The sequence below is a fragment of the Callorhinus ursinus genome, unplaced genomic scaffold (genome assembly GCF_003265705.2).
Source record: "Callorhinus ursinus isolate GAN/ISIS: 27379988/994484 unplaced genomic scaffold, GSC_fseal_2.0 scaffold15, whole genome shotgun sequence".
NCBI lineage: Eukaryota > Metazoa > Chordata > Mammalia > Carnivora > Otariidae > Callorhinus > Callorhinus ursinus.
The window spans coordinates 21,280,785-21,307,560 of NW_027397077.1; the positions used below are offsets into that span (position 1 = coordinate 21,280,785).

A 26,776-nucleotide genomic window follows, 5' to 3' on the forward strand; every position below is an offset into this window, starting at 1 on the left:
AAAAAAAAAAAAAAAAAAAGAGCTTTCATTCTAGTGGTGGAGACACAGGAAAAAACATTTAAATAAAATGACATTGTTATAAAAGCCATGAAGGAGACACGATGACACATGTGGGGCTAAAACAGAAAAAAAAGTAGAGTCTCAAAAGGGTGGGGGGCAAACCCAAGAAGCCGACTATTAATGATAGAGAACTGATGGTTAGCAGACGGGAGGTGGGCGGGGGATGGCTAACATCGGTGATGGGGATGAAGGAGTGCACTTGTCCTAAGGAGCACCTGGTGATGTATGGAAGTGTTGAACTACTATATCGTGCACCTGAAACTAATATTACAGTGTATGTTAACTAACTGGAATTTAAATAAAAACTTTTAAAAAAGAGAGAGCAAACAAAATAGAGTCTTTCTTTAGGGCACTGGTCAAATCAGGCAAGTTTGTTTACATTTTTTAAGTCTTCTTAGGTTCTCTATCCGGAAACAGGCATGCTACTACACTGGCTTGTTGCATATTAACCCATGCAAAGCATGTGTATCATGCTTGGCATGCAGGGATGTTCAGTAAATGGCAGCCAGTGTTACTATTAATATCATCTAGGAAAGTATACTGGGTGATTCTTGGGAGTGCAATCCACCATGGGCCCTGAGCCCCGCTTGGCCTTATAAATCATGCTAAGCCCTGCCCACTCTTTCCCCCAGCCATCACTCAGGGTTGTGTTTGCAGGGAGCAATCTGGAGGGTTAATATCATGTCTCTCTCCAGGGCAAAGAGGTTTACCATAAAACAGGCAGGTTCCCCAAGCTCAGGGTTCCTTGACTTCGATGGAACGCCAGTATGCAGAGTATCCACATGGGCCCCTTGAAATTGACCCCTTGGGATTTGGGGACCTTAGAGAACTGACACAAACATAATGCTTATGCTGCAAGCCGTGCTGTAAGTCCTTTACCCCCGACCCAAGATTCACATGATTTTTGCCAGCACACACAAAATGGTCACAGGCCAATGTGTTAGCTTGTAAGAAGGGTAAAATCCCAGATCCTGACAGTGTCCCTCAAGAATCTCTGGTGACCTTTAACTTTGTTCAGTCCAGGTGAGTCAATGATCAGTCACTTCACCCTTGACAACAGTAGTTTCTTTGGATGACAGTTCTCAGGTAACATGAAACACACTCATGTAGACACACAACACAACACAACACAACACAACACAACACACCAATCCAAATCATCCCAAATTTCTGTAGAACACTACCACTGAGCCTGACAGTTTCTTTTGTTCCTCATCACTGGAGAACTATTACACATATTTTTTCTCCCAGAACATCAGAAAGAGGAGGGGCAACAAACCTTTAAAATCAGCACACAAGACAAAGGATGGTGACAAAGGTGTAAGATGAAAAAAAAAGAGAGAGAGAAAGAGACAATCAGAGGACCATAAAAGCAAAGAAGGTGGCTGACTTGCAAATATTGTATAGTATATAGATTTGCTCTCAAAATGGAGACCTATCTAGGAAGAAACATGATCTCATGTAAGTTTTAATCAGCAATGCTTTGCAAAAAGGCATTCTGTCAAGGGCATACCACTTTTATCAGATGGTAAAAATGATGTATAGCAATCTTCTATAACCCAAGTAAAAGTAAAAGATGCACGGGCAAAGCAGTTACAATTTTTGCAGGGTCATTAAGGTTATCTTGTCCCCTTAGAGCATTTTCTTCCTTCTCTCTACGCCTTTTTTTTTTTTTAAGAGCCAAGATGTAAGTTGAATTTGCTAACTCTTGTTATATATATATGGCAAACGCTCAGAATTTGTAATGCATTTTTAATTAAGTATACTGCTGGGAGTTTGGAAATTCCGACTGAACCAGCATTTGTCTATTTCCTATTAAATGCAAAAAAGCAACATGGCCTTCCTTCCTCATTATCACTTACTCCTAGGAGTCATGTGCACATTGCAGGGACTGAAACAGCAGGTACAAAGACATGCGTACACATACAAACCACAGTTTCAGACACACCATCTTATTTGTTCAAAACAAGAAATCACTTGGGGGAAAGGAAGCAGATTTATCACTTCACCCAGGCACTAGCCATGCTGTGGAATTATTTCACATCAAGGATAATCGCATCAATGAAAGATTTATGTACACTCATTATAGGAAAACACTGTTTTATAACCAAGATTTGGGGTAGCTTAAGTAAAAAAGCAGGAAGAGTTTAGGTTGTAGAATTCATTGCGGTCTGGATTTATAAATTTAGTCAACTAAAGCCAGGACAGTTCCCACATCAGGGGAGACATCCTTTGAACAACCAGAGGTGCTAGAAGCAGTTTGTTAGAATGTTCAAAAGTTCTGTGTGACAATTAAAGGGATGTGAGACTGAAGTCTCTCTCTTCTCTAAGGCCTCTCAAAACAACAAAATAAAAAATGGATTCCAAGAGGGCATTTTCTAAACTAAACCATTTGTGCTCCTTGGGATTGTTTTAAATGAAAAGCATGCTCCGGTCCTCATCTTTGGGGCTGATGTATCAGGCACTGTCTTCCCAGGGGTGACGTACTCCATCAGATGCAGGACCAGCCTGCAAAAGTGGGAAAGTCTCTTAGGACACAGAAGGCTTCAATAGGGACTGCCAGAGATGCTACAGGCCAGAGAATTGTAATCCCAAAGAGATTTGTGTAATCTCCCAGTTAGAAAACCCACAGACTCCAGAATACACAAGGCTAAGAACATAATATATTGTATCTTGAGAAACTGCTCTGAGAGGGAAAATAAAAATAATAAATTCTTCTCTACCCAGGATTGATTTATCAGTCACTTACCTCAATGTGCAAGGCACAAAAAACAAAGGGAAGGGAGAGCACGGCAATTAGGCCAACACAAAGACAGACTATCTTATTTCACAGAGTGGTAGGAACAGTGGGGAGCTGCAATTCCTTCCTTGCTACCTGACTCTGAAATCCCCAGCTCTTTAAAATCACTTAATTGCTTCTCTTTGCAGGGAATGTTTACTTCTCTGCTCTGCATTCTCTTTCCCAGAGCCCTGCTTCACAATTCATGGGGTAGAGTTTCTAATAACTCTTCTTCATGGGACCCAAGACAAATGGAAAGGATAAACCTACATGCCTTGAGTCCACAAGGAGGGCCCACTATGTATCAGGCTTTGTGTTGGGGCACAGGAGTTTAATAAAAAAAAAAAATTGAAAATTAAAATTTAAAAAAAAGGATCCTATTAACCATAGCGTGATTTAGAAAGAGGTTTTGCATACCAAGTCTCAAACATTTTACTGATAACTTTTGGTTGCAATAACTGAAAGTCAAGTCACACTAGTTTGAGCAAGACAGAAATTAATCAGTGAACGTGGTAAGCAGAATAATGGCCTCCCCAAAGATGTCCATGTCCTGCTCCCCACAATGGTGCCTATGTCACCTTAGAAGGCAAAAGGAATTTTACAGATGTGGTTAAATGAAGGACCTTGCGATGGAGAGGTCATTCCTGCTTACTTTGAGGGGCCAATCTAATCACATGGATTTTTTTTTTTTAGTATACAATTATATTCCAACGACACACAATATTACATTACTTTCAGGTGTACAACATAGTGATTCAGCTTCTCTAGATGCTCTGCCACACTCACCAGTGTAGCTACCATCTGTCACCGTAAACACCATTATAGTATCACCGACCATCCTCCCTCTGCTGTGCCCTTTATTCCCATTCCGTAACTTGAAGTCTGTATTTCCCGTCCCCTTTACCCATTTTGCCCACCCCCTTGCTCCCCCTCTGGCAACCCTCAGTTTGCACTATTTATAGTTATATATAACTATAGTTATAGTTATATCTGATTCTGCTTTCTGTTTCTTCATTTGTTTTGTTTTTTAGATTCCACATATAAGTGAAATCATACATATTTGTCTTTCTCTGTCTGACTTATTTCACTTAGCATAATACCTTCTAAGGTTCACCCATGTTGTTGCAAATGGCAAGGTCTCATTTTTTTACGGCCACATAATATTCCATCTCTCTCTCTCTCACACACACACTCTCTCTCTCTCTCTCTCTCTCTCTCTCTCTCTCTATCTTCCTGACCCATTCATCTATTGATGGACACTTGAGTTACTTCCTTATCTTGGCTACTGTAAATAATGCTGCAATAAACATAGGGGTGCATATATCTTTTCGAACTAGTGTTTTCATTTTGAGTAAATACACTGCAGTGAAATTACTGGATCATGTGGCATTACTATTATTAATTTTTTGACAAAAAATTCCACATGGTTTTTCACAATGGCTGTACCCATTTCTTTCCCATCTACAGTACACAAGGATTCTTTTTTCTCCACATCCTTGCCAAAACTTATTACTTCTTTTTTATTTTAACCATTCTGACAGGTGTGAGGTGGTATCTCATTGTGGTTTTGATTTGTATTTCCCCGATGATTAGTGAGGTTGAGCATTTTTTATGTGTCTCTTAGTCATCTGTATGTCTTCTTTGAGAAAATGTCTAGATTGGATCCTCTACCCATTTTTTAATCAAATTGTTTGGGTTTGGGGGTGTTGAATTATATAATTTCTTCATATATTTTGGATATTAACCCCTTATTGGATATATCATTTGCAAATATTTTCTTCCATTCAGCAGGTTGCCTTTTTGTTTTGTTGATGGTTTCCTTTGCCATGCAAAAACTTTTCATTTTGAAGTAGTCCCAACAGTTTAATTTTGCTTTTATTTTCCTTGACCTGGGAGATATAACTAGAAATATGCCTCTACAACTGAGGTCACAGTAATTATAGCCTATGTTCTCTTCTAGATGGTTTCAGGTCTCACATTTAGGTCCTTAATCCATTTTGAGTTTATTTTTATTCATGGTGTTGAAAAGTGGTCCACTTTCATTCTTTTCGCATGTAGTTCCCTAGTTTTCCCAAAACCATTTGTTAAAGAGACTGTCTTTTCCCCCATTGCATTTCTTGCTTCCTTTGTCATAGACTAATTGACCACAGAGCATGGGTTTATTTGGGGTCTTTTGTGGTTTCATACAAATTTTAGTACTATTTGTTCTACTTCTGTGAAAAATGCTGTTGGTATATTGATAGAGATTGCCCTGAATCTATAGATTGCATTGGGTACTATGGACATTTTAACAATGTTAATTCCTCCAATCCATGATCATGGAGTATCTTTCCATTTGTTTGAGTGATCTTCAATTTCTTTCATTAATGTTTTATAGTTTTCAGAGTACAGGTCTTTCACCTCCTTGGCTAAGTCTATTCCTAGGTATTTTATTATTTTTGGTGCAATTGTAAATGAAATTGTTTTCTTAATTTTTCCTTCTCTTGCTTTATTATTAGTATAAAATGCTATCGATTTCTGGGTATTAATTTTGTACCCTGCAACTTTACTGAATTCATTACTTCTAACAGTTTTTTGATGAAGTCTTCATGGTTTTCTTTGTAGAGGATCATGTCATCTGCAAAAAGTGACAGTTTAATGTCTTCCTTACCAATATGGATGCCTCTTACTTCTTTTCCTTGTCTGATTGCTATGGCTGGGAATTTTAGCACTATGTTGAATAAAAGTGATGAGAGTAGACACCGTTGTCCTGTTCCTGATGTTAGAGGAAAAGCTCTCAGTTTTTCATCACTGAGGATGATGCTAGCTGTGGGTTTTTCATATAGAGCCTTTATTAGGTCGAAGTCTGTTCCCTCTAAACCCACATCACTGGGAGTTTTTATCATGAACGATGCTGAATTTTGTCAAATGCTTTTTCTGCATCTATTGAGATGATCATAAGATTCTTATCCTTCGTTTTGTTTGATGTATCACGGCAATTGATTTGCAACTACTGAATCATCCTTGTGTCTGGGGAATAAATACATTTGATTGTGGTGGATGGTCTTTTTAATGTATTTTTGAATGTGGTACTCACATGAATCCTTAAAAGAAGAAAACTTTTCCTTTCATAAAGACATGACAACAGAAACATGTCATATAGATAGTAGCAATAGAAAACTAATGCAGTACAAATAATTAAAAAGTCACAGTTGGCTTCAAATCTAGTTCTCAGCTGGAAACAATGTTGTCCCTCAGAGGACATTGGTAATACCTAGAAATTTGTCTGGTTATTACAGCTGGGTGGCTGGGGATGGTGCTACTGGCATCTACTAAGTAGAGGCTGCTAAACATCCTACAATACATGACAGGCCCCTACAACAAAGAATTATTCATCCCAAAATGTCAATAGTTCTCTGTCTTGAACACCTTTTGTCTTTATATCTTGGCCTGGCTTGGCTTTATTCCCAGGTAAGACCCCTACACAGGAGCAGCATGGTTGCAAAGAGCTTCAAGCCTATAATTTTCAATCTCAGAAATCCCTTCTTTAATAGATCTGGCAAAAGTCCTTGGATTAATTCTGACTGACTCAGCTAATATCACTCCCTGACTCCTAAACTAATCATAGTCGATCTGAGGATGGAGCACTAGCCTGATTGGCCAGGTTTGATCACATGACCACCACCCCCCCCAAGCCGAAGGAGCTGAATCAGCTCCAGCTCTACACAAACCATAATCTAACTGCAGAGGGTGGTTACCAAAAGGAAACAAGGTAAGAAAGATTTTTTTTTTTAAGTGTCTGCTATTGCAGTAGACTAACTAAAAGAACAATGAGTTATTATAGAGGGTTTTATGAATACTTAAAATAACAACCATCTTCCATACACAGGTCTCCATACCTCCGATGCTATGATTCTAACTCTTTATTCAAGGTGCTTTTCAAGAGATCACAATGACATACAACTGATAGGTTCTGCTGTCTGAGGTTAATATGACATGAGTTTGGTCTACACAAAGTCTTTCTAAGAATGCTATGACCAGGCACTTATTTCTGTAACAGTAGAAGTAAGCTCTACAGAATTTCTGGAAGCATTGTGGCTGGCTCCAAAAGAAAGCTTCCTAAGATGATAAAAAAAAAGGATTACTGTGAGAAGCTGATGCAATTCTCTTCGTGGTACATGTTTCTAGAACCAATCTTTGATCAGTCATATCAATAGACAGAAGAAAGAGAAATGACCTCAATGCCCCAATCCAAGCCCTGGACTGTTGAGTCTTTGCTTTATCTTTTTACATCTACTTCTCTCATTACACTTTCTCAGCAAAGGGGAGGCAGTGCACTTTGGTTAAGCACTAGTCATGTGCCATGCCTTCATATTTCTTCACATTTCCAAAACTGTGGTAGAAAGAGTCAAAGTGACCTGTGATCAAGGATGATGTAGGTTTCTGAGCACATACTGTAGTCAAATTGCTGTAGGTTTCACAGACAAACATGACAGATGATCCCAGAAACTGAAATAACACTAAGGAGGACAACATAAAAAGTAAGATGAATAAAATCCTCTTTTTTCATATCCATCTCTCAGAAACAATATATTTGTCATGTTTGTATTCAAGTTTTCCAAGTCAGATATTGCCAGGCATCCTTTACAAATCTGCATCTCTTCTTTCAAACCAGGACACAGTATTTTTCCTTTCTTTCTTTGTTCCGCCTTCCTTCCTTCTCCCAAAAACCACTAAGAGATATTTTAATTCCTTCTCCCTGCCCTTTCTCTGCTCCTCACTCCACCCTACATGCTGCCTTTCAGAATATCCACCAAGGAGCACACAACCCTACAAAGACAAGGTCATAGAGCAAATCACTAAATTGCTAGAGACTGAAAATGATTTTCTAAAAATCATTTGAAAAATAACTTTTAAGCCAAAATACTATATATTCAGAGGAAAAACACCAGAAGAAACAAATACAAAGAATTCTATAAACAGCAGTCTATTTACATAAAGATAACCAGTATAAACATATTGCTGTAGATTAGTTCTAACTGTGTACCCACAGAGGTACACGTATATGCATATATAAAATACATGCACATTATATGGACTTACTACCTATAACTCTGTTTTTATAAAACAGAGAGTGTACTACATTTAAGTGTACATATTAAATATTTTAACAATCAATGGACCATTATATGCTGTTTTATAACTTGCTCCATACAACTTACACTACCCATCATGAACACCATTCTATACCAATTAATATTCATCTATGACATCATTGTTAATACATAGTATTTTATTAAAGATGTACCATAATTTACCTACTCAGTCCCTTATTCTTAAATATGTAGGTTTTTGCTAATTTTATAATTGTAGCATCAAATTTTCAAATGCTACTATTCAGCTTCCTAACTTTCTATAGTTTATTCAGCTGACCTGAAGAGTTCTCCTCCCCACCTGTGGCTGAGTAGTATTAATGTATTGCCAACAGTAGTTGAATGTTTCCAGTCTCAGTGTAGTCCTTGGGGAAAGCCATCAGAATGTGAGCTCCATGGAGGCGGGGATTTCTGCCACTTTCACTCACTGCTGTACCCCCAGTATGCAGAGCAGGAGACCTGGCACAGGGTGAGTGCACAACAAATACATCTTCAGGGAAAGAATCCATCTCCCTCATGAGAATGCAAACTCCATCCCTCCCTTTTCCTCCCTGAGAGGATGGGCACACAGTCCCCTGGCCCTGGGGAATGGGGACCTGTGCTGGCCACTGGGTCCTCTGCCCCATGCTGGGAAGCACCTTGTCTACCAGCTGACTCAGTGTGCCACGGGCACTGGACACTGACTGAAGTTGGCCCTGGGTGACTATGCTCTCGGCTCTCCAAGCTCAGACTGAGCCCTGTACTCTCCTTTCTCAAGTCGTTCCTGCCTGAACGCTTTCAAATTTTGATGAACCATCTGGGCCTTGGTCCTAGCCTCCAACCAACCACTGTCTTGGCCTAGCTGGCCTGGAACCCCCTCTAGGATGATACCTCATGCTCACTAAGGCATCCCCCATAATAAGGAGGCTGGTCCTCTACTCAGAACCTTATTTATCCCCCCAAGGAACATGTCACAACTTTCCTTTCTTAGTAGATGGGAGCCCAAGAAGCTCAGATTGACAGGATCTCTCGGCCTCTCTCTCTGCCTGAGCCCAGTGTACTGCTATTCTTATGATACTGCCAACCTGTCTTGCATGGGGCAACCTGTATTATAGCCTTCCCAGGGCTTCAGGGATTGTGAGGCCAAAAAGCCCTGCTGCTGTTAGCCAAGACGTCTGCTAGCACCCCAAATACACAAGCTTTGGAATTCTGACTTGGAGAAAGGGTAACACACATAGGTACACTGACTGACTCCCCCCCCCCGACCCCGCCATCTTCTTCTCCTTTCCCACACTCCGCTAGGCCTGAACGGCTGGGCTCATCTTACTCCATCTTCTCTGTGGCAGAGAATGACCTTCCCTATAATTTATCATCCAAACCAGAACGCATTTGAGAGAGAATAATTAGGCCAGGACAATGGACATGAACTGGAACTGTCCCAGGCAAGCTGATAAGTGTGGTCACCCTAGTTATATTAAACCTGGCACTCAGGCCCAATGGACCTAGTTCTTGATATGCTAATGGAGGCTTACGGGATTTAGAAAATCTTATTTGGTAGACAAAAAGTTGAACACTGATTTTTCCTTCCTGCTTCAAGAATCTTTTTTTTTTAAAGATTTTATCTATCTATCTATCTATCTATCTGACAGAGAGAGAGAGACAGCGAGAGCAGGAACACAAGCAGGGGGAGTGGGAGAGGGAGAAGCAGGCTTCCCGCGGAGCGGGGAGCCTGATGCGGGGCTCGATCCCAGGACCCTGGGATCATGACCTGAGCTGAAGGCAGATGCTTAACGACTGAGCCACCCAGGCGCCTCCTGCTTCAAGAATCTTAATCTCCTGAGGCAAATGGTTGTCTCTGGGTGACAGGGAAGGTGGACACACACACACACACACACACAAATATAAAAGAGAAAAGCATATTAATGAACCCCAAATGATTCAGCGTCTTATTTATGCTATACTATACTAAACAATGTAGCAAGGAACATCCATGTACACTTGCTCGGTGAATTTCTTGCTTTTGTTTGTTTGTTTTTCGTTATTGTGTTTAAAGGAAGGGGGCTTACAAAAGACTTGGAAATTACTGAAGAGGCTTGAGGGAAAATAAAGCCCATACTGAAAGCCTAATGAACAACTTGTAATTTCCAACTGGCCATAGTGTTTCTCAACTCTGGGCTTCTGCTCATGCTGTTTCTTCTTCCTGAAACGCCCTCAGTGAAACCATCTCACTCTGCCCTTAAAGCTCCTGCCCTCCACAATGAAGCCTTTTTTGACTGCCCTTCACCCCCTCCCCCAATCTCCCCACTCATAGTCAGGTGCTCCTTCCATAGGACTCTACAGTTTAATGCATAATGAAAGTACTTTCCACAGGTTGAGAACTAAGTCAACCAGTTTGTGCAATGATCTAGAGAAGGAAGTAGAGCATCCTCATTTTGCAGATTAGGAAACTGAATTTAGCAAGTTGTGGTACAGGTATTCTCACCCCGGTGTACTCTGCAGTGTCCACCCTACCTAGTCTCTTCTGGGGTTCTTGTTTTGTTTTGTTTTGTTTTTAAGGGTTCAACGACCTATTGAACATGACAGCTCTTGCAAACAATTGTGGAGCTGATGAACGCAACGAACCACCTTGGACCGATCTTCTTTCTACCTGGATGCTAAACTCTTTGATAATAAAGACTAGACTTTATCTAAATTCCAAAATGTTAGCATGACATGAAAAAGCCTCAAGAAATTCTTACTAAATGTTAGCAAGTGTCACAGGAGCAAACACACTTCGGCCCTCCAGATGGTCACCTTTCTGGAAAGGAACAGGAACATCACCATGTAAGTTTCCAAGCCACTTGTTTCTAGAATTGGATACTTGTTGGGTGGGGAGGTTAACACTTGAATTGTACCACTGACTTTACAGATGCAGGAAGTAGGTATCCACTGCTGTAAAGCGGGGGTTGGTTATAAAAGAGAGTTTAGAACTCAAAGATCTCTGAGCAGGCACAATGATGGTAAGACATCCCTAAAGGGATGATGTTGCCTGGAATGTGGTCACTGGTCAGATGGGGAGGGCAGGAAGGACACCAAGGGAAAAACAACCTCAGAGTCTAGACTAGTGACCAGTGCTCAGCAACACCTAGACGGACTGAGAGGAGGGACAATTCAGGGCAGAGTCTGTTAATAGTGAACTCCCCGATAGCACTACAGATACAACAAAGAGAGAAACCGTGTGAGTGTGGGTGGGTGGGTATGAAGGGAAAAAAGCTACATCACCAAGAGCTTTAATACTGGACCTTTCACGCAGAATGGCTAGCACCTGACACTCCCCCACCCCAAGGTGGCTTCAAAGGAAAGCTCAGAATCTCCAGATGGCAGAAACAGCAGGGGTCCAATCTTGGCACGTCTGACTCTTCTTAAAGTTTCTGGACCCCTTTACACTCTTCAAAATTATTCTCCCAAAATTATTCTCCCTTTTCCCTGATCACAGTGTTTCTCATGAAGGGGACTGGATTCTGTAGATCATAGCAACTTCAGCCATCAAAGGTAATAAATACTGGGATCCCTAGCTCTGCAACACATACCTCCTCTTTAAGCAGTGCTTTCTCATTAATGTTGGGAAGCTAACAACAACGACAACAAGAGAATGACAAAATTAGTAATTTTGACATGTGAGCTGCACATCATAATCACAGTTTTGGTGAAGAACTTATGCTAAAGTGAGAGCAATGAAATCCTAATCACGGAGGAGGGCCTCATTAGAACCTCAAGGATTTCATCTTCACTGAGATGCACTGTGAATGTCAGTGAATTTTGGGTGGAAAATTAGCATGTTTCGGGATTAGAAAAAGTGAGAATTTGTTAGATGTATCTGTGAATGTATATATTATAAAAATCCCATCTTTGCAGACACACCGTTATTTCAAACACAGTAATTTGATACGCCAAGGGAAGCATCAACAATGAGAAGCCTGCAGGAACAGGTTTAATTAGCCCGGATGCTGTGTATCTTTGAAAAGACAATGGATGTACTAGAGCCTTCTTCCACCCCAACCAGGCTTTATAAAAGCACATGTGTTTGTACATAAACTCACTCACACTGTCCTGTCAAAATTATGATGTAGTGGTGGAAAGGGATGCTAAGAGAGGTGGTTACCATAGCAACAAAAATCGCCACCACACTGGAGATGTCTGAGTGATTCTGTCTCATCTCTCAGGTTCTGGCCAGAATGACTTGCTCAAGTTATCCATCAGGCATCCAGAACAAAGTCCTTCAGGCACAGGACTCCAATGGTTCTGAATTACCTGAGTATGGCCATAATGGCCAAGTCTTTGGGTAACAAATTTTGTTGCATACCTGGCTCAGAAGATCAATCAGGACTGCCCAGTAGAATGTATGCCACATGAGAGGAATGGTTTTTTTCCCTGTCTTGTTCTTTGCTGAATCTCCATTACCTAGGATAATGCCGGGCATATACTAGGTGCTCAATAAATATTTGTTAAATAAATGAAGGAATGATCACTATGAAACACATAGCACTTACGAAAAACACAGCCAAAATCTCCATTCTTTATTTTTTTTAAAGGATTCACTATATTTTGTTTTAATTAATTCATTTTTTTTTAGGTAAGCTCTATATATAATGTGGGGCTTGAGCTCAAGACCCCAAGATCAAGAATCGCATGCTCTACCAACTGAGCAAGCCAGGTGCCCCTCCATACTTTATTTTAAGGTCACAGGACTGAGGACCCGGGTCAAAAAAATTCAACTTTTCAATCTGCTTTGAAGAACTCCAAATAAGATTCCTATGCAACACAGTTTGATTCTTTATCCCTTCTGGTTAACATCAGGTCATTCAATGGAGACAGGGTAGTGCAATAGTTAAGTGTGCAGACTCTGAAAACAAAATGCCTGGCTTTGAATCCTGATTCTATCATGGTGTAAATTTAAGGGGACCACTTCATCTCTTTGTCCCCAGCATCTCCATCTGAAAACTTGAGTAACAACACCTACCTCAAATGCTAGCTGTTGTAAGTGAGTGCACCCTACAGTGCATGAGTGCACCATGTATCTTGTTACATCTGTCTCTTCCCAACAGAAGGCAGAATGACAGTCATCAGATACACTCCACTGTGAACTATGCAAAAGCTGGTATACATTTTCCCACAGTTAGGAAGTGGGTTTAGAAGCTCTACCAAATCTTTGCAGATCACAGCACAATAAATAGATTTACACTTCCATCAGCTATTCAAAAATTAAGGCTGGAAAGCAAACACATGGGCTAGCTTTCTGATCCTCCCCAGAAGGAAGAAATAAAAGGGACTTCAGTGAGACCAAGCTGAGCAGGCTGAAAACCAGGAATTAGTGAATCTCCTCCTTCACGTTCTGCCCAGATCCTGGAATGACTGGCAGCACACTTCCTTCCTGCCAACTGAAAAAATGGAAGCAGTACAGTCTTAGCCAATGATCACAGACAAAAGATCTGGAGGATTCTGAGACTCTCTGGAGCTGGATGCTCTGACACTAAAAAAAGTCTGTGCATCACAGGAAAAATGTGGAAACTCAACCTCTCAGAAAACTTGACTCAAGGTAATTTAATTAGCAATAAAAAAAGGAAAGAAAAGGAAAAGATAAACTTATTCAAAGGGTTACTAGTCTAGTTGCTTTTCAAATACTTTCTGAAGCCAGTTTAGCAGGGGAAAAGTGATTTATATGAACATATTCCTGGCAAAGAGAGTATAGTAGAGGAATATAAAGTTATGCAAAAACTTGTTGAGATTAAGTGAATTACTGCTGCATATAAATCAGTCTTTTTAAAAGAAGCTACATAGTATAAAATAGACATAGTCTCATAGTTGATTAGATTTACACTTCCATCTTATTTAAACTATGCCACCTGGAGAATAAAATAATTCAATCCTTTTTATATAAAACACCCTGGCTTAATATTTCACAATGAGAAACCTTACTTTTGAACTAAATTATGCTGAAATGGGAGTCTCGGAGAATAGACTATTCAGTGTCTGGGATGCTAGCCATTCAGTCTGGAAAAAACGCTGAGTCTCTGACATTGGTTAACTATTGCAATATACATTTTCCTACTGTTGGGAAGTATTTAGAAACTCTACCAATCTTTGATAATCATGCCACAAAGCAGTCATACACTGCCATGTTTTGTTGTCAGTGCACCAAGTTTCTGCCACATTCAAAAAGCCCAGAAATCTCTGAATAATGCCATTCCCCGTTCACAGATGATATCTTGCAAAGAGCCAGAGAGAATTATAATCTTCTATACACACTGATCTGAAAGGAAACCATAATTCTCTAGACCACCATCCATATATGGGCTATAAAGCACAGCTTCTCAACCAGGGATCCTAGACAGACTGATGCCATTGGCCCACAGGGCCCTGGGTGGGGACTTGGGCAGCTGTTACCCAGGATGGTCTTAGCCTATGTGCATCTTGTCAGGGCTCTAAATTCCCTTCAAAGGGCCATGCAAATATCACCATTGTCTATTTCAGCCATGACATGGAAAAGATGGGAGACAAATGGATAGAGTTCCACAAAATGTTCACAGGAGTTTGGATGAAAACAAAACACAGGGGGATGGAAGAGAGTCTGTGGCCTTTAAGTATAGCAATAGTGAGACAAATAAGAGATTTCTCCACCTCAAAAAGTTTTTTAATATGTTCATGGAATATGCTAAAGGAATATGATACTGCTGTATTTCCACATATTTGACAACACACTCACTTTCATGGAGTTTCATCAGGATTAAGAATGCATAAAACACAGTTTGGAAAGGCTGCTTTAAGCATTTTTCTGTCACCTAATGAAGGGGCTTCACTAGGCATTTGAGTTGCATCTGATTTTCACTTTTTTAATTTTATTTATTTATTTAAAGAGAGAGTGCGGGCAGGGGGAGGGGCAGAGGAAGAACAAGAGAGATTTTACAGATTTTACACTGAGCAGAGCCTGACACAGGGTTTTATCTCATAATACTGAGATCATGACCTGAGCCGAAATCAAGAGTTGGACACTTAACCAACTGAGCCACCCAGGTGCCCCAAGTCTGAATTAATTTTAAAAAATAAATTTAGAATTCATTTTTTCCAGATGGAACTCCCAATAAGGTAGGTGCTTTAGGATAAAATGGACTGAATGGAACCTAGGAGAAGGGAATAATAACATATTTGGATGACCTGAATTAATTCTGTCATTTGACTTCTAAAATAGTCCAGGTATATTTGTACACTGTGTATTTCCTTTCATTCAGTTTCATTCAAGAAGACTTATGAGTGCCTACCACGTGCTCTAGGCACTGAGGAATCCAGTTCCCCCTACAGAGACAGACAAGACAGATGAACAAGGTAGGCAACATCAAACTTCCATCTTCTCAAAGAGAGACAGATAAAAGCAATATTGATATAAAAAGCAAGTTCAGAAGTGAAATTATGTTATGCTTTTAAGTGTTGTATGTCAACTGTGTCAATGTCCATGTGACAAAGACTTGGGGGGGAGGGGCGGTTACTCTTAGTTGGTGACAAAGGAGCTGAGTCTGGGACTATAAGAAGAAGTCAGACGAGGAAAGACCTGGGAAAAGAGATCTCCTCACCAGGCAAATGACAGGTACAAATGCTCTGAGACAGCAGTGAGTTGGGGTGGAGTGGTCGTGGCACATGACACAGAACTGTAGCAGCTAAAGGGCCTTTTGAGAGAGAGATGGTGGCAAAGGATGAGTCTGCAGACCCAGGAGGGAATAGATCACATGGACCATGGAGCCCATGGTAAGGAATGTGGGTGTTCACCGAAGGGAAACGCCTCAGCGGCTTTTAGCAGGAAAACGCCAAGACATGATTTCTGTTGTTAAAAAGGGGCGCTCCTCTGTGGAAAACCCTGAAGACTAAAGAAAAGACCAAAGAAGTAGAAGAAGGAGAAGTTCACACCTAAACATGGTAGTTACTTCCTCAAACCTCAGGGTCCAAAATTCCAAATGCTGAAGGAATGAGTCAGACCTGATGTTCACCAAGCTAAGGAACCAACAGATGTTCTGTCGCACAAATAACACTTTTACCGTTCAAACAGAACTGTCAAAAGAGTTACAGTCATCCCAAAGAAATGATGCAAAGAAAAAACACATTTGCTTCAATATTATTTTGTTTAGGGCACCATTATTCTTAATGACCTCCTTTGAAACTTAAAGAAAAAAAAACACTTGAGGATAAAACTTTTTAACTACATAAGCATATTCCTCTGGTAGAACTCAAGTGTGTATTGAAGCCAATTATTTTTTTAAAGAGTAAGGCTTTACCTTGATTCTTAATCAATATCCACATGACATCTCCACACAAAATGACAACTTACCATGTTTAATAACTCTTGAGATTAAAAGGAAATGACATACAATAAAACCTGATTAATTCTGACCCTATTAAATCAGATTTTGTAAAAATTTGGACCTGGGTAATCTGAATCTATATCCCACTTTACCCACTTTAAAAAAAAAAAAATCTGTTCTACAATTAGCAATTAATGAACAAAGGGGGTGGGCAGTATTCAATCTGAAGGAAACAAACTAAATAGAAATATATTTATACAGAACCAGCACACTAATTACAAGTTGCTTATCTACTCATTACAGTAGGCCAGCTAGAGATCTCCACTACATTTTTAGCCTATTTTGAGGTTAAATGCACCTATATATTAGTAAATAAATGTAGTTATTAAAAAATACTTCCTAGGTGAAAGTTTTCAGTAATTCCAGCTAACCTTATAATATAGTTAGTATAAAAGTTTGAGGTGGGCTACACTCACATGAAATCCGTGTACCTTAACATTCTGGGTATAACACTATACACAACAGATAATATGAAATGGACATATTTTCTTCAGTCACTTATAGATTTGGTTTTCTCTGAATTTATAAACAGATTTACCTCCAGCCATTCAGGTTTAGAAATGATGCTGAATCTAACTCAGAGAGGAGCTATTGCTAATTCTGCTTTATTGGAACAAAGCAACTGTCCAGCAAGGCCAAATTCCTTGAGCCAACCTGTGAGTGCCCTCCCTGGAACTCCTCTTTGAGGCTCCCATCACTAACGAAAGTGAACTCTACCTCCTGACCTTTTCATCTGCTCCAAGAATCCAGCCATACCAGAGTCTCCTGGGATAAGCTCCAAAGCATCTACTGTAAATACAGTACCACAGTCTAAGCAGCAGACTGGACTAGATTTGAAGACAAGCAGTTAGCAACAAGAGACAGCAACACTAAAATCACCATGTAATGTAATCCTGCTAGCTCTGATCTTTGGCTATACGGTAGTACAGTAGGACTTAATTAAATAAGAAATGCTGGATTATTTTCTTTCTGTTGCCAAACACTTTGGGGCCTCGTGTTCAATTAAAAATTAAAACTTGGCCACGTATACCAAGAATCTAATTACATTTCTCAACATCTGTCTTTCATTCTAGGCCAAAGGAAATAATATTTACAAAAGAGCAGATTGAGACAAAATATACTGCTGCCTTTTCATCTGGTTGAATTGATGAACATCTCCATTACATAATTTGCCTTTTAGGTGGTTTATCAGTTAGGAATGCTTTTGGCTGCAAATAAGAGAATCCTGGAGTAGCGGAGGCTTAAATAATTACTGGTTTATTTTTCTCCTAGAAATCTGGAGGGAGGTGGTCCCCGAGGTTCATTCAGCCATTCAACAATGCTGTCAAAGATACAGCTTTCTTCTATTTCACTGTCCTCAGCATGTTTTCAAGACTGTCACCTCACTGTTACAAGATGGCGGCTGTACTTCCAAGCAACATATCCTCACTCGAAGCAGGAAGCAAGACAGAGGCAAAAGGATTTATCTTCATGGGTGTCTTGTCATTTTATTCAGGAAGGGAATCTCTCCCACTTCTAATAATTCCTCATTGGCCAGAGTTGGCTCACATACACAACTCTAGACCAGTCAGTGCTGAGACAGAATGGGCTGACCAGACCAGCTGAGACCAATCACAATTTTCATCAAGCATGACTCTGGACAGGCCTGCTTTGCCCGAGGTCAAGTAATTGTGTGGACTAAACACAAAATCAGGGTTCTGTTAGTAAGAACAGGGGAGACAGCTGCTGGTACAGGCTCACAGAATGGAAGCATCTATGAAGAAACAACTAAACATTAAAAAAGAAAAGCAATGGCATATCTTATGTTTCTTCTAAAGCCTGAACATTGTGGGAAGCTGAAGCGTTGTCAGAGCTGGAGAACAGAATGGGTGGGATTGTCTAACTATGCTCGTTGGATTGTTTGGTCTTCATTTCTATTTATTTTTTTAAAAAGATTTTATTTATTTGAGAGAGAGAGTGAATGAGAGAGAGAGCACATGAGCAGGGGCAGAGGGAGAGAGAGAGAAGCAGACTCCAAACTGAGCAGGGAGCCCAATGCGGGACTAGATCCCAGGACCCTGGGATTATGAACCTAAGTCAATGGCAGATGCTTAACCAACTGAGCCACCTAGGTGCCCCTGGTCTTCGTTTTTAATGAGAAAGGTGGTCATTTCCATACCAAGTTTTAGCATATCCACTGAAAGGAAGCAAGATGAATCAAGTCACCTCTGGAATTATCTTCCAGCCCCAAAATTCAGTGATTGGATAATTCAAAAGGAAACGACAATGTAATGGGGTATTTCATCCAGTTTCCCTGGAAGGTGATTTAAATGTCCATTTTAAATGTACAACACACACTCCAATGATATAATGAGCAGTATATAAAAAAAAAAAGATAAAACTTACAAATATTCTCATGAGAGAAATTTGTCCTCAGAGTGTGGCTGCTCCAAAGAAAGTATGAGGATGTTTGTTTGCCAAGTCAGATACACATACAAGTAATTTCCATGTTATAGCTAAAAACACCATCACACAGCCAACCTTAACATTTGCCTGCAGTCTGGCTAAAATTGAATTCTAGAAGCATATAAAGAAATTTACATTATCATGCATAAATTGGCAATTTTTAGTGCTTTAAATAGTAAATGGCACTTCTTAAAACACAGCCAATAAGCAAACCGTGCATACTGATGCCCAGGAACCAAGAACTGACACCCAGATGAACGTTAAATGTTGACAGTAGGCAAACCTGTTACATAAGGTGTAATCTCCATTCTTGCTAAGTTTACAAGCTCAGGGCAGAATGAGCCTCCAAATTTTAGAAACTGCCAAATGCAATATTGCTGGCAGTGATTATTTGGGGTTCAAATATAATGTTAAGGTGATAATAAAATGTCACAATTAGGGGCACTCAGTCGGTTGAGCATCCAACTCTTGGTTTCAGCTCAGGTCATGATCTCAGGGTGGTTGGGACGGAGCCAGGTCTGGTGCTCTGCGTGGAGTCTGTTTGTCTATCTCCCTCTGGTCCTCCCCACCCCCATTTGCATGCCAGCTCTCTTTCTCCTTCTCTCATAAATAAATAAATAAATAAATAAAATCTTTAATAAAAGTCACAATTAACCAATTCTATTAGGGGTCTTGTGAAAATCTTTCCCCTTTAAATTACATTGCTTCCCAGTAGGAAATAACCATGTAAATCAATTAAACAAATTAGTTCTTGCTAACCTGGTAAGGAATTAAATGAATTCCTAGCCAAAAGAAGAAGCCACAAACCTAAAAGAGACAACAGAACCGAGAGAGGAAAAGCTCTTGCCTCTCTTTTCAGTATCTCTAGGTTAGGATTATGGACTAGTGGGTTTTGGCAGCCAAACAAAACACACAAGCAGGCCATATTTGGTTACTCTTGTTTTAAAAGACACAAAAACCTGCAAATACTTTGTACACACACACTTCTTATTTGATGGATTCCCAGGGAGACTAATAAACAATGCCCAGCAGAGGATACAACTTCCATCCCTAAAGATCCCCCTATACTCGAGGATTTGCCTGTGAGAAATCAGGGACAAGAAAAGGTTTTTAAATTTTTCCTAACCAGCATCCTGGTTAGGACCCAGACTCTAACATCAAGCTGCTCTCTGTTGCCCTCTAGAGGAACTCAATCTTACGGCAGGAAAAGAAAAAAGGAGGAGGCTAAACTTCCGTATCATCGCCCGCTTCTTCACATATTTCCATTGACTTAGAAAACAAGGATGTGAAATTGATTTAAAATGAGGATTTCTTGCATATAACATTCAAAACTCTTTTTTAAAAATATTTTTATTTATTCATGAGAGAGAGAAAGAGAGAACAAGCAGGGGGAGGGGAGTGAGAGAGGGAGAAGAAGGCTCCCTGCTAAGCAGGGAGCCCAATGTGGGGCTTGATCCCAGGACCTGGGATCATGACCTGAGCTGAAGGCAGATGCTTAACTAACTGAGCCACCCAGGTGCCCCCATAACATTCAGAACTCTTTTAGATACTTAGGTTTCCACATTTTGACTATCATTAAAAAAAAAAAAAAGACCATGCAAAAATCTTGCCACAGACTATACATCACAATTAAGTATAATTAACCCATGACTCCATCCTCCCAGCTCTGGTCTACTTTCTGGAGCCTACATGTCCAATAGCTGAAGGCGTTAGACAATACGCTCTCTAAAATAAAGTGTCTCTTAAGTTTAAAAAACAATAACTCAGTGATTTTCAAATTCATTGATTAGAAACAATGAGAGAAATTAGCTAGGTTAGTATAAGGCATTAGGGAATGGTGAGGACTGTGGCATAATGGAGATCTCACACCCATGAAAGGGGTGAGGAGCTACTTAGTTCTTGGTGATTATGTGGGATGGAGCAAGGTTGCAAAATCAACTGATTTTTTTTTTTAAAGAAAAGCCCAAAAATAGTTTTATGAAAAATCTTATATTAGATGTTTCAAATACTTCAAAACACTTTATTGGGAAAAGGAAATCATGACAATAGATTGGATTTAGCCCACCACAGCAGACATCTCTGCTATGAGATCATCTGTTGATGGCACCTGCAAACAAAAGGGGGGGTGGGGAACAGAGAAGGAAAATTCATCCAACTCTCCTACAATGAGATTCATCCTATCAAAAAACCATCTGGTTAATAGGGACAGATGTAGCAGATGTGGTAATTTGAAGACTGCTTAAATCTTCAGCCAGTCCCTTCTTTGGGTGTTTCATCTTAATTTTGAAACAAAGTGGCTTTACATGGCAGATTAAAGTATAAATAAATCACTCCAATAGTCTGGGCTATTTCTTCCCCTGCTGACTCAGTCCAAAAACTCAGAAGACAGATACTCAGATGGACACTCCCAAGGAGGAAACAGAGACAACGGAACAGCCTTCATGTTTGCAGAAGACATATCACTATTGCTGTTATGAATCCTCTCCCAGGAAAGAGCAGTGCAGGTCTGGTTAAACACAGAACCTCCAGCCTTGATTCCCACCGTCACTTTTTCCCCCAACTTGGGTCTAATTTAAATTCTTTGACTCTTCCTATTGGCATCATGGCCCTTCTTCCTTATATCCATCTATCTTTTTCAAACATAAGAACATACGCTCAGTCCATTTTCTCCATGGCTGACAGACCAAAGGATATAGAACAGACCCAGTAAATGAGGAAGAGCTGGCAAGATGCCAACTCCTTTTCATTTGTAGGTTAAACACACTGTCTTATCTATATAACCTTTGTGATCATTAGTCAAATCTCTATTTCAGCAGCATTAAAAACTCCTTAGTGACTATTCCCAACTCAAATATCTGACCTTTGAAAATTCCTGAAGGAAGCAGAGTTCCTAAAATCTAATAAAAGGATCCAATCCCTTTGAATATTTTTATGCATTTATTAGAGATTACCAGGGGCTAAACTGAGTATCATATCTGGATTTACAGCTCCAGAAAAGAGAGAAACTGAGAGAGAAAAAGAACAACAGAGCAAGAGAGAACGAGCAAAGAGACTGAGAGAGCGAGAGAGAACAAATCCTAAAATTATTCTACTGATTGTTGCAATTCCCATGAGAGTTCTCTCTATATTAAAAAATGTATATCCCTGTGCTTATAATTTACTTGAAACCCTGGCCAAATCTTTATTGATTATTTATTAATAAGTTATTCCTGAAGGAGATACAAAGTTAAATTCAAAGACCCATGGATGTCATTTAACCTCCAAAGATCTCCTCAGATCCCCATGGAATTGTGCTATATTCTTAGCATTTCATTTTTTCCTTGAAAATGAATGAATGCAGACTGCTTTGTTTAAAATTGTCTATCGATTGCTGTCTGCAAGTGTTCTAATAATAGGCAAACGGAAGCAGAATTTATGTATTGTTTTAGCCTCTCATTTTTTTTACATTTTTTTTAATTTATTTTTTTTTAAGATTTTATTTATTTGACGGAGAGAGACAGCGAGAGAGGGAACATCAGCAGGGGGAGTGGGAGAGGGAGAAGCAGGCTTCCCGCTGAGCAGGGAGCCCCATGCGGGCCTCGATCCCAGGACCCTGGGATCATGACCTGAGCCGAAGGCAGACACTTATCCGACTGAGCCACCCAGGTGCCCCTTAGCCTCTCATTTTAGAGGTAGATAAAATCCATTAAGAAATTTTTTTTAAGGACAGGAGGTTCATAGAAAATATAAATATTTGAAGTGGTGCCTAAAGTTATATAAGACAGTAAGAAGCAGCACAGAGGCCAATAAGAAGGATAGGGTCAGTGGGGTTCCATGGACTTGCTATATTGTGTGCACATTATGAATGACAGTCATTGGTAATGCTGCCAAAGGGTCAAGGGCAATCTGAAGACTCAACTGATGCTCAGAGAGCACACAATGTGGTTATCCACAGCTCTTGTTAAAGATGATTCCAACCCGGGGAAACTTCCCGAGCTGGTGTAAAAACGCAACCCCCAATCCCCAGAACAGCAAATCAATGGTGATTATTATCAACAGCCTCCTAAAGTCTAATTAATTAATTAATTAAATTAAAAAGGTAACACATGGCAACCACAGAAGCTCCACAATTAAATATCTCTCCTCTACTAATTCTCACTTCAACAAAAGAAACTAGACATTTTAATGCAAACAGTTTAACAATGAGAACTGCCACCATTGATTCCGTGTTTAGAATGTGCCAGGCATTTTTATAGGCATGATGACCTCAGGATGTCTTTGTGAGGCTGCTCCTCTTAACCCCACAGTCAGATTTCATAAAGCCCACAGAGATAAGATGGCCCAATCAAGGTCACATCACCCAAGCTGCAAGCAAACCCCCTATCTTTACCTCCAAAGTCATTACTCTTACCTAAAATTCTCCATCAACGAAAACTCCCAGACAATGAATTTTCAGGAATCACACTGATATTTTTAAAAGTGAATTAAAAGAGGAAATGGTTGGCCATCCACCCCACATTCTCTGTTCTTATTATTCAACTCTCCTAAGGATTTACATGGGTCTCAGCACAAGAGGACTCAAGTTTCTATCGTTCCATCTCAAACCCAAAAGAAAAGTTCCTAGAAACAGCAGCAGCCCTCACTTAACTGGGATTGGCTGCCGGTGATTTGTAATCAACAGGGCTCCAGGTGGCAAGAACAGAGCTCCAATTTAATAGAACACTGTCAATTTCAAAGACAACTTGATTCACCAAACACCTGTGTTCCGACCTAACCAGAACAGATTAATATTGTTTACTTCAGGTCCTTTAAGATGGATGGATGGATGGATGGATGGATAAGTCAGTCCCAAAATTAATAATAAAAGCAACCGCAGGTAAAGGCCAAGTCAGTCCTTGGAACTACTTCATTTACTTGCCAAATACGCCTTGAATTAATGCGAGTCACTGGGGATCCAACAGGCCATAAGACAAGCATGTAATATTGCTCCAATTGTATTAATTGCTCCAGCAGAGGTAAGCCTAGTGTTGTGGGAGCATAGCAAGGGGGAGCTATAGCCCTGTCCTAAAGACAAAAAGGGCACCTTCTTTCACAGATGGCCAGTGTCTACAGGGCCAGGTAAGTAACATCAATGAACCGTGGGACTTCAATGCCTGTCTAAGGGCTCAGCCACTCCTCACTAACAAACAACTGCTGCTACATGTTGCCAACCCTTCCAACACGTCTGAAAGGTAGCAAAGGGAGATTTTTAGATGAGTAGGTAGCCAGAGCACAAAGGCTCTGATAAGTCATGTCAAATTAGAACCAATGAAACACGGAAGTGAGGTCATCAGATTCCACTTTATCAATAACACTCTAGCTCCATGTGGCAAGTAGGTTACAAGTGGGTGAAGGTGGAAGTCTGAAGTTTCACTTAACCAGTAACTGAAAAAAACACACCTACACACCCGTGCCATTAGCCCATGAAACCAGCCTCACTGGGCCTCCTGAAATTAGATTCTGTATTCCCTTACAATTTTCCAGTGTAAAGAGAAAAACTCGGTATAAGCAATAAAGCTTTCAAAAGCTCTCCAGTTTGCTTTCCTCTTTGTGCCAATGGCTTTAGGGCACATCTGCTCACTACAGTACTCAAGTTTACCGCAGAACCAGCACTCACCCTACTGATATCCTCCAGGAGACGTGAAATGGTTTTTGTGCATCTATCCAAAACCTACAGTCGGAACTTACACTCAGTACACACAAGGATGCCCATCAGCAAATGCACACAACCAAACACACACACAGAACACCAGCAACCCGTGTTTCTATTTCTGCCAGGAAACAACACAGATCAATGTCCACAGGGGTGCCTTTGAAGCTTTTATAATGATGAATAATGACTATATTTCTGAGTGCCAGACACGATGCAAAGTATACTGCATACATTACCCTCATACTTAACCTGATCCTTGCATGAATCCTAGGAGGTTAGTAGGATTACGATCCCCATTGTACAGGTACAGAAAGCAATGCTCGGAGAGCTTAATGTGCTTGCCAAAGGTCAAAGGTCAATGAAGTAACTGAAGATGCTGAGCTCTGAACCTGGAGAGGCTGGTTCCAAACACTGTGTTTCTAAATGCCACATCCACTACATCAAGTTCAAGAACAAGTGTCCTTCCAAAGTGTCTCTAGGTATGTACTGATACCAAAAACAGTAACACAGCAGGCATGACTTAGGGAGCACTTACGAAGCACCAGATATCCTGCCAAATATTTTACATCATCCCATGTAATTTTAAGAGATGATTCTCAGACTCCCTGTGCCCATGCTTCAAGACAATCCATTTTTTTTCCTTTTATTAAAAAATCCAATAGACCCCAGAATATGCTTCTCATTCAATAAATCCTTTGTTTACATACAGCAAGTAAGGACTTTGGAGCCGGGCACATCAAGGTGTGGTTTACAGCTGCACTCGAATGCGTCAAACAGATTTTGGCAAGTTCTATGGTCTCTGCGTGCCTCTCTGTCCTCATCCATGAAATGAACATTCCCAGAACTTCTTCTCCCATAACTCTGCAGAGGATTACGTAAGACTGTTTTCAGTCTTAAGACGCCGTGTGTGAGTATGTGTGTGCAATGCTCAGGACCTGGCCTTGCACGTGCACAACAGCAAACCACTATCTTATGCAAGACAAGCCTACAACCAAACTGCATCATGTGTCCTCACCCTTTTCATGACTCCATTCTACACGAATTGTCCTAAGACTCATTACCTGATGTCCCCTGGGTTCTGCTGAGCTGATAAACTTCTCTGTCTCTCCATCTACAGAACCCTACAGCATGTGCCCTACAGTCAGAATGCAAAAAACAGGCTGAAGAAGCTTCTGTTAATTGAAGAAACCTGCTGATTGACACGATGTGTGGGTGATGTTTGCAAACAAACTCTGAAACATCTGCCTACATAGAAGTCTGAAAACAGATATGAAAATCAGCTTTTAAAGAAAAGGGGTAATATGGGAGGTATGGCAAAATAGGCACTATTTTATCCACCACTGAAAAAAAAAATCCTACATCCTTTCTAGAGACAATTTCTTGGCTGCTCCATACATACAGGCATACAAGCATGATTCACACCATCCCCTTCTTAGTGCTCCAATGTTCTTCAGCTGATGTGTTAAAACAAAAAATATGTCTTTATTCCTGTGGTAAAAATATTGAGATCCTAGTGTCAAAGTTCTATCCTCCCAAAATCCATTCATTTATTCAACTGCATATCAAGATTCTACTATGTGACCAGTATACACAAGGAGGAGACAGTCTGGAAGATTCCTAAAGTTTGTCCAGGTAGGGCTTCATTTTCCATCCTCCCCTTTCTCAGCCAAGCAAGAAAAATGCTTCTGAAGTCATCATCGTCTCTGCCAGTATTTACAAAGTCTGAAACACAGTTATCACTAGTCTCATTTGTAAAAAAAAAAAAAAAAAAAAAAAAAAAAAAAAAAAATCACTTTTTTGTATCTAGGGCTATACTTAGTTTATGTTCATTTTCTTATGTTTTGTTCTCAAATCTTGAGTGGGATACCTTTTAATACAAGAAAAGGAAGTCTGAGGAGAATTAATTTACACATAAAAAAGACACATACTCACTAAGACACTGTTATTGTCCGTGGGCTTTGTCCTTCTACTTCTTAGAAAATGAGACTTCACACTCCTTCATCAGAATGCTGGTAAGTGGATGCACTTGGGTTGTTTTTTGTTTTTTTTTTTTAACAACTCTTTCAAATTGTTCATTATAGAGTTGATCTTTGAAACAACACGAGTTTGAGCTGAGCAGCTTCACTCACACATGTTTTTTTCCTAGAGGACCTTACTGGAAATGTAGTTCTCTTTCTTAGGATTTTCCAATAACATTTTCTTTTCTCTAATTTATATTAAGAATATACCATGTAATACATATAACATACAAAAAAGTGTTAATCAACCATTTATGGCATCTCTACAGCTTCTGGTCAACAGCAGGGTATTAGTAGGTAAGTTC

The 26,776-nt window shown here is 40.0% G+C and overlaps 1 protein-coding gene and 1 long non-coding RNA gene across 15 annotated transcripts in view; one reads left to right on the forward strand and one right to left on the reverse strand.

Moving 5' to 3' along the window:
* Positions 1-26,776, reverse strand: part of MAGI1 (membrane associated guanylate kinase, WW and PDZ domain containing 1) — a 615,875-nt gene that overhangs the window by 330,538 nt on the left and 258,561 nt on the right. The gene's annotated exons all lie outside the window — the stretch shown is intronic.
* LOC112834084 (uncharacterized) lies at positions 10,480-19,458 on the forward strand. The gene is made up of 4 exons (XR_003210782.2): positions 10,480-10,773; positions 12,563-13,525; positions 15,216-15,309; positions 17,610-19,458. It is a non-coding gene; the product is annotated as an uncharacterized lncRNA (long non-coding RNA).